This window comes from Nelumbo nucifera, chromosome 2 (genome assembly GCF_055504915.1).
Source record: "Nelumbo nucifera cultivar China Antique chromosome 2, China Antique-T2T, whole genome shotgun sequence".
In the NCBI taxonomy this organism is placed as follows: domain Eukaryota; kingdom Viridiplantae; phylum Streptophyta; class Magnoliopsida; order Proteales; family Nelumbonaceae; genus Nelumbo; species Nelumbo nucifera.
In genome coordinates this window covers 37,997,339-38,005,375 of record NC_142650.1, presented here as the reverse complement: position 1 = coordinate 38,005,375, position 8,037 = coordinate 37,997,339, and positions in this window count along the sequence as shown.

Below are 8,037 nucleotides of genomic sequence, written 5' to 3'. Positions count from 1 at the left end.
CTATTTTTTAATTTAAGCTTGACTCAATTAAATATTTGATGAGCTCAACATCGGCTCAAAAGCTCGAAAGTGAATCACCAGTTATTTTCGCTTTTCGTTTTTCAACTTTTAGTTAAAAACTGAAATTAACCAATTAACTGGTTGATTCAGTTTGATTTTGGTTCGGGGATTTTCAAAAACCGATAGTACCTTTTCAATTTAAAAAAAAAAATACCCCATTTTTCAGTTTATCAAACCATGAACAAACACCCTAGGATTTGGACTTCCATCTCAGTCCACTTATGTTGTGTTAAGATTAATTCTTACACATGCTAACGTAGGAGTTAGTGGTTATGCCATTGGAACCACATATAATAATACATGAACCTAATTGGGCTTGATACATTTGGACCCTTGGACCATGGGACACATTTATGTATAATTGGACCCTGGGTCCATGAAGGCCCATTTTAATTTAGAAAGTGTCACATGTAAATTAAACCAATGACTTTGGCCCAAAACTTAGACGTCTACACACACTAGGACAATTCTTTCCTGGGGAGTAAGGTGCAGCCACCCCACATGGCACCACTCTCGAAATTGACGCAATTACACTCAGAAAATTCTTGCTCCTTGCGATTGAAATTGAGTGGCCAAATGCCATTCCATAACCGAAGAGGCTGCAGTACCAGAGGTAGGGGAAGAAAGGTTTCTGTATGACGACTGTGGAGATGGTTTTCTGGTCGGCCTGGGCTCTTTTTGGACCCTTGTTTTTCTCTTTTCGGTTTATAAGGTGGTTCTTATTTTGGGTTGTCCTTTGTTTGGAGTTGTATGCATGTGATTAGTCTTGATCTTTGGGCCTGAATTGGTTTAGGCCCAGTTGGTTTTTATCCTGGGCTCACCTGTGATAGGCTTCACTTGGATGAGCTTTGTCTATTGTATATTCTCTTTTTTTTTATTCTTTTCTTTAATAAATATTTACCTAAAGAGAAATAATTATTACAAAATTTTTGTTGGAGCCTTCGGCTAAACCTCCTTGTTGATTCAGATATATCATGGCTGATTGCAGAAGCTATTCTTCCAACTTATATGGTGTTGGGTTCAATTTGTCTCTATATTTGTGAATATGGTAATCATGTATTCTGCTAAGTGCAATCTTCTTTCACTAGCTGTTGGTTCCAGATTTTATCGTTCCTCATCTGGAATCTGGTTTGTGTCTGAAATAAGTGTTGATAAGTTCTAAGGAAACCTCTTTTATTTATGATTGTTAATTAGATGATGACTGTAAGTTTCTTTCACTTCCTGGTGTCTCCTAGGTGGATAGGTTAGCCATTTTTCTCTATCTAGGCTTGTAATGTTTAACTAGGGGTGGCAATTTCTGACGTGACCCATGTTAGCATCCAACCCACCCACTTAAAAACCACCTATATAAACCTAAACCTACTCACTCACTTAAAAGTTGGAAATGAGCTGAATCACCCATTGGATTGATTTAGATGAATTGAATTTAGTGGGTTAGGTTTAGTCATGGGTACCCATTGGGTAAATTGCATGAACGAAATTGGAAAGCACAAATTGTTCCAATGAATTTCCAATTCTGGTTATTTTTAACTAGCTCAACTTGACAAATATAGGGTAGGTTGGGTTGGGTTAGAGTAGGGTCGGCTTGTCTTGGATTTCACCCATTTACCTTTCTTTTAAATGAATTGCTAGTAGGTTGGATTAGATGGGTTGGTTGAAGCACAATCCACGCCCAAATCACCCCACTGCCACCCCTATGTCTAGTCCATTTAGCCCAGTATTTGGTCAAAAGCATTCAAGTGATGGCCAACTTGGTGCTATTTTTTTTTTCGTTTTAAAATAAAGAAAATATGGTTTTATATCAAGGTTTTTAAAAACGCACTGGACAGAAACGTTTTGGAGATCAGTTCTTGGATCGAACGGTTTAATCATCTGATCCAAACGGATAGTTTATTCTGACAAAAATAACCAAAAACCAATATTTGAATCTACAGTTCAATGGTTTGACCACCTGAATTAGTGGTTTACTGACCAAATCAATGATTTTTTGCCAAAAACAGTTTTGGGGTGAACTGGTCTGATTTTAAAAACACTACTTTATATGATTGTTCTGCTCATACGTGAAGAAGTAACGAAAACCCTAGTTAATTTTCTGACTGATGACAGATAATCACTCCAAAATTCTCTTTATCCTTCTCTCTAAAATCTTGAATTTGTAATTGTAAAGGAGGTAACCTTATAAAATGATCTTGGGTAAATTATAGTATGGCACTTAGCCCTCTGAACTTTTCAGATTCTCGCATTTTGCCCCAGCTCATTAACAGGCTTGACTGTAAAAGTAATATTATGAACATGCCCATTTGAAGTTCAGTGGACTGAGAGAAAAGATATCAAAGTAACATCTGTACTAGATGCCTCATTAAATTACTAAAATTCTCACATTGAAATACTAGTTCACAATTTACATTTCTTCTTGTCTTTTCTGTTTCCCATATTCCCTGAGTTTTCATGTATTTTTTCTATATTTTATCCTATTTATTTTGTTTTTGTAATGTAGGTATTATATTAGGATAGAAAATATATACAATGTGCTTTAAGTTTTACAAAATATATCAAAATTTTCGTTATAAAATCTTTAAAATGTGCATATATTACAAAAAATTAAAACAAAAGCAAAGGAAATTGCATATTTATTATGAAATCGAAAAAAAAAAATGAAGATAGGCGTGCATTGATGGCTGAACCATCGAGCTGTTGATGAACCGCACTGTTTGTTTTTCATTATTGTGATGGGTTTGATGTTTTACTCCGCTCATTTTCAAGATCATCAGTTGTATTGAGAGGAAGAAGAGAGCAAGTGCTAAGTAAAAGATAGGGTTTTTTTTTAATTGATACAGTGATTTTTCTCTGTTCCAGTCATTAATTAACATCAAATTAACGTCAACTTATTACTAGAAATTTTCTGTTAACAATAGAAAATTAATAATGCAGGTTTTAGAATAGGGAAATTGTCTAAAACTCAGCATGAGTTTTCAATATTTCTCTTAAATTCATCACCACAACTTTTCAAAATGTCTAAAACTCACCATGTCAGTAAGTTTCTATTTTTCAAAATTCACCTTCCGTTAGTGCACCGTTAATGCTTCTTAACAGAGGTGTCCATGTCAGCATAAATAACAATTTTTGTGACCAAATTAACATTGAATGGTGAGTTAGAGGAAAAATGATCTTTTTCAGTTTTCAATTTTCTTGTTTTTTTTTGCAGTTTTAGTGCTTTGTTATAATTTCTATTTGCTTATATTTTAAAATCTTCTACAATCCATAAATTTTCCTGTACTTTTGTTATTCATTTATAATTTCTGTGTTTTTCTATAATTTTGGTGTTTTTCCTACAATTTTTTTTTCAATTTCTATAGTTTCTATAATTTGAAAATAATTTTTTGGTTTGTTTGCAATTTCTATAATTTTATATTTTTTTTGTAATTCCTTTGTTTTTATGTATTTTATATTTGAAAATATTGTTTTGAACTCTTTTTCCTTTTTCACGTCTAAATATCAAAATGGTAATATATTAACACCCGTTAATTTATTTTGTATATATTTTGTATTTTTCTATGAAGGTTAAAATGGTAATATATTAACACCCATTAGTTTGTTTAACGTCAAGTTAGTGACATGGCGAGTTTTAGACATTTTGAAAAGTTGTGATGAGTTTAAGAGATTCTGAAAACTCATGGTGAATTTTAGACAATTTCCCTTTAGAATATAATTATGTGATTTTAGAATAATTAATCATAGTAATTTCTGATTTTACTAATTTAAATTTCTCATATTTTTCTGATATTCAATTTTTTGTTCATTATTAATTAATAAAAGGGTAAATTTTTTAAACTACCCTTATGGTTTAGCTAATTGACTAAGTGTACCCTTATTGTTTGAAAATTGACTAACACTACCCCTATTGTTTTTAACAATTAACTAACTCTACCCTTACTGTCAACATCTATTAATATTCTGTCAAAACCCGAATACACGTGAGACCATGTGACATTTAAAATTCTTTTAAAACCCAATATTACCCCTCCCTCGTTCCCTTCCACTGACCGGTAACACCTTCCTCACACGGAGGAGAAAATCTGGATTTTGATGGTTGACGGTGAGAACGATCAAATTCTTAGCAATATTTGTTTTGGCCCATTTCCATTTTCTCTCTCTCTCTTTTTTTTTAAGTCTTTAATCTTCTAACAACCTCCTCCCTCTCATTTTTCTCATTTTTTTCATCTACAGTCGCCGCTGCAACTCCAACAGTGGCAGTGTTCTCACCGGCAACATGAGGATAGGTTTGACTCATATACAAGAAAGACATCGGATACAAGAGAAAGTACTTCATTTTCTTTCCAGCACTTTTCTGGCACTGAATCCATACCTCGTTGGGAGAAAATTTCTATAGGGGGAGGGGGAACAAGGGCAAGACAAGTCATCTTTGACAAAGAGCAAACGAGTGTTGAAAACAAGTCATCTTTGGACAAAGGGCAAAAGACAGAGGGCAAACGAGTCATCTCTCTCCTTCTCTCTCTTTCTCTCTCCTCTCCTCTTTCACTTCATTCTGCCACCGCCGCTACAAGTTGTAGCAGCGGATTTGGTACTGTTCCTTCCACCGCTTTGTGCCACTTTTAGACATCATCTCTCTCCTTCTCTCTCTTTCTCTCTCCTTCTCTCTCTTTCTCTCTCCTTCTCTCTCTTTCTCTCTCCCCTCCTCTTTCACTTCATTCTGCCACCGCCGTTACAAGTTGTAGCAGCGGATTTGGTATTGCTCCATCCACCGCTTTGCGCCATTTTCAGACATCATCTCTCTCCTTCTCTCTCTTTCTCTCTCCCCTCTTCTTTTACTTCATTCTGCCACCACCGCTGCAAGTTGCAACGGCGGATTTTGTACTTCTCTTTCCACCGCTTCCAACACCACCACTGTGTGTCGTTTTCAGACATTATCTCTCTCCTTCTCTCACTTTCTCTCTCCCCTCCTCTTTCACTTCCTCCGTTCTACCACCGCCGCTGCAATCTCCTTCCACTGCTCCCAACACCATCGCTCTACTCCATTTTCAGACACTATCTATCTCCCCTTTCACTTCCTCCGTTCTGCCACCCATTGTCGGCCATCGTTGGATTCTCTAGATCCTTGGTCACCAACTGATAAAATACTCAAACTCGCCAAAGTCGTAGATGCCCATGTAAGAGTTATCGGAGATTCTTGGTGGAAGCAAAATCAGAAGAGGAATTCGGTTCGCAAAAACCCACACACCCGATGGTATTCGTTCTCCACTCAGGTTCAAATTGATTTTCCATGGTTCAGACTGAGTTCTCCTGGACAAAAACGCCATCGCACCGCCGGGAGTAGCAATGGTAACCCATGCAGCCAATGGTGTTCATTCTCCACTCAGGTTTAGACAAAAACATTTTGTGGCTCTCATCGGAAGGAGAGAGAGAGAGAGAGAGGTCGAATATTTTGCATTAAAACTTAAAACGAGGGATAGATCGGTTGAGTGTTTGAGTTTAAGGGTAAAATGGTTATTTTATATTTTCCGTCCATATTTAACTATTTTGGTAATGTTTAAACAATTGTCAGAAACAGTAGGGGTAGTGTCAATCAATTTTCAAACAATAAAGGTACACTTAGTCAATTAACTAAACCATAAAGGTAGTTGAAAAAATTTTCCCTTAATAAAACTAATGAAATTTTGGATATCCATGCATAAATAGCAGGGGGAGTCGAAATCTGTCAATAAAACACATTCAAGCATTCTACCAACTTGATCTAACCTTGTTCATCTCATCATGAAATTGGGACCCACCATAAAAGTGGGATCCCCACATATAAGAAGCACGAATATCATGTTAGTAGATTGTTGGAACGTGTTTTGTTGGCAGGAACTCATTAGCGAGTCCGAACTGGTACTCTCTCTCTTCTTGGACGTACAAATTCAAGTGCCAGAAATCAGTTGAAAAGTAGATAGTACCTCGCTAAAATTGGCTCAACATTACTTCCATTTTGGGTTAAGAATGACAAAAGAAAATGGTTAATAAGTGATGGCACTGTGACTTATTGATTGATAAGAAATTATTCATCAGCTATCGATTAAGCCCAAAAAGTTGCAGAGGAACACAAGAACCCATCAATAATTATGTTTCCTACTTGTTTCTGTACATGTTAAATCACCATTTAATTATATAAGTTGATATAACTGTTTGCAGGTCTCAGCTTCCAAGTTCCAACAGCATACCACTGACCCACATCTCCACCCAAAAAAGGAGAAAGAAATGAAATGAAGCCCCCATGTCAACCCAGAGCCCTCGTTTGCGGATTTTTTATCCTCTCCTGTCAGGATTTTCTCAGACAATGAACGGACACACTGTTCAAATAAGCCAGAAATGATCAAAAGCTTCATATGTAAAAGCCGAAGTCGACCTTGTTAGCATTGAGTTTGCCACAATATATAAAATGTGGCTATCTAGTCAGACTCGTTCAACAAAACTTTTGGCTTTGGAAAAGTGGATCGATGTCTGGTGGGTGCTTTGGAGGACAGCTTCTTAGAGTCCGAAAGATCAGCGTCCATGAGCTTGTTTCAATTCATCATGATGGCCTACATGTTGCAGTTCTTCTGGTTTATCTCATGGTCTTTGCATACTGCCTCTGTTATTGATAATGAAAGCCTACTTCTATTGATTTTAGACCTAAATGTATATATATATATATAGGAGTGGGCTCGGGTTGTTTTATGGTCGAAATTTCTTCTGGTTGGGGTTCATTTAGCAATCCCTAAATAATATTATTGGAATTTTTCATGTGGGTTGAAAATTTAATTTCAAACTAGGGCTGCAAATGGTATCTGTTTGTCCGAATTTGAATTTTAAATTATTTACTATTAAGGGTCATCTGAATTTGATCCACTTATAATTGGATTGAATATGGATCCACCTCTGTCATATCCTATCCGATAAAATTTGTTTCGATTTGATTTAAACATATATATATATATATGCTCATTATATGTATTTAAAATATATATTGTATCTATTTGTAGTTGATTTTGAATGTTGTGTTTTTATTAAATTGTCATAGGTTCATGTCATGTTTTATTCATTTAGTACAATATCAAATAGTTCATTTTATTAATATAATATATGATATTTTGATCATTTTTAGTTTAAATTATTAACATTATCCATTTGCAATCCAGATCCAATTTTTATTTCAATATAAACCCGATAATCGAATATATAAAAAACTCAATATATTTGGATCTACCTATATTGGATCCATTTGCAGCCCTATTTCAAACCGCTAGCTTATATCACACTGTGTATGCAAAATAAGCACTCTCTCATGTCGGTATATTACAAAATAAGAATTATTGATCACAATATGCATGTACTATAAAATTGAAAGAGACCCATGTATGCAATGCATGAATAATGAATTAATGTTAAAAGATATCCATGTTCTATGAGGGAGTAATTAAAATTACATTTAGTAACAAAAATGAAACTGAATTGATTGCAGGTGAATCTAAATAACCTCATATTCGATTTCTTTTATTTTTCAAAAATTAAAAAAAAAAAAAGAACTACAATTAAAATTTAATTTGAAGATTGGAATTTGGAAAGTGAGGACCCACTTTGGGACGTAACCTAACAAGCACTGGAATCTAATCTCTCAATTGAATCATGCTTGAACTATAAGGAGTGATGGTCTCACATTAGCTAGCTCTGTGTGTCCCAATTCCTACATTGTGTGAGCTCCCTTGTCGTCCTAAAAGTAGTTAAAAGACAAGATGTGACGCCCCCCATTAGCGTGTATATTTGAAAATAGAATACCTGTTGATGTTGGGTCTTATCTCCTTTCAGATTTAATGGGCTCCCTTGCTCGTGTGTGAGAATTCCTCCTCAAGTTTCAAATTATCACACAAATTGCAATGTAAACGGGATGAGCTACAAACTAATTAAACCTGAAACCAAACCAATTAAGAGTGAACGCACCCC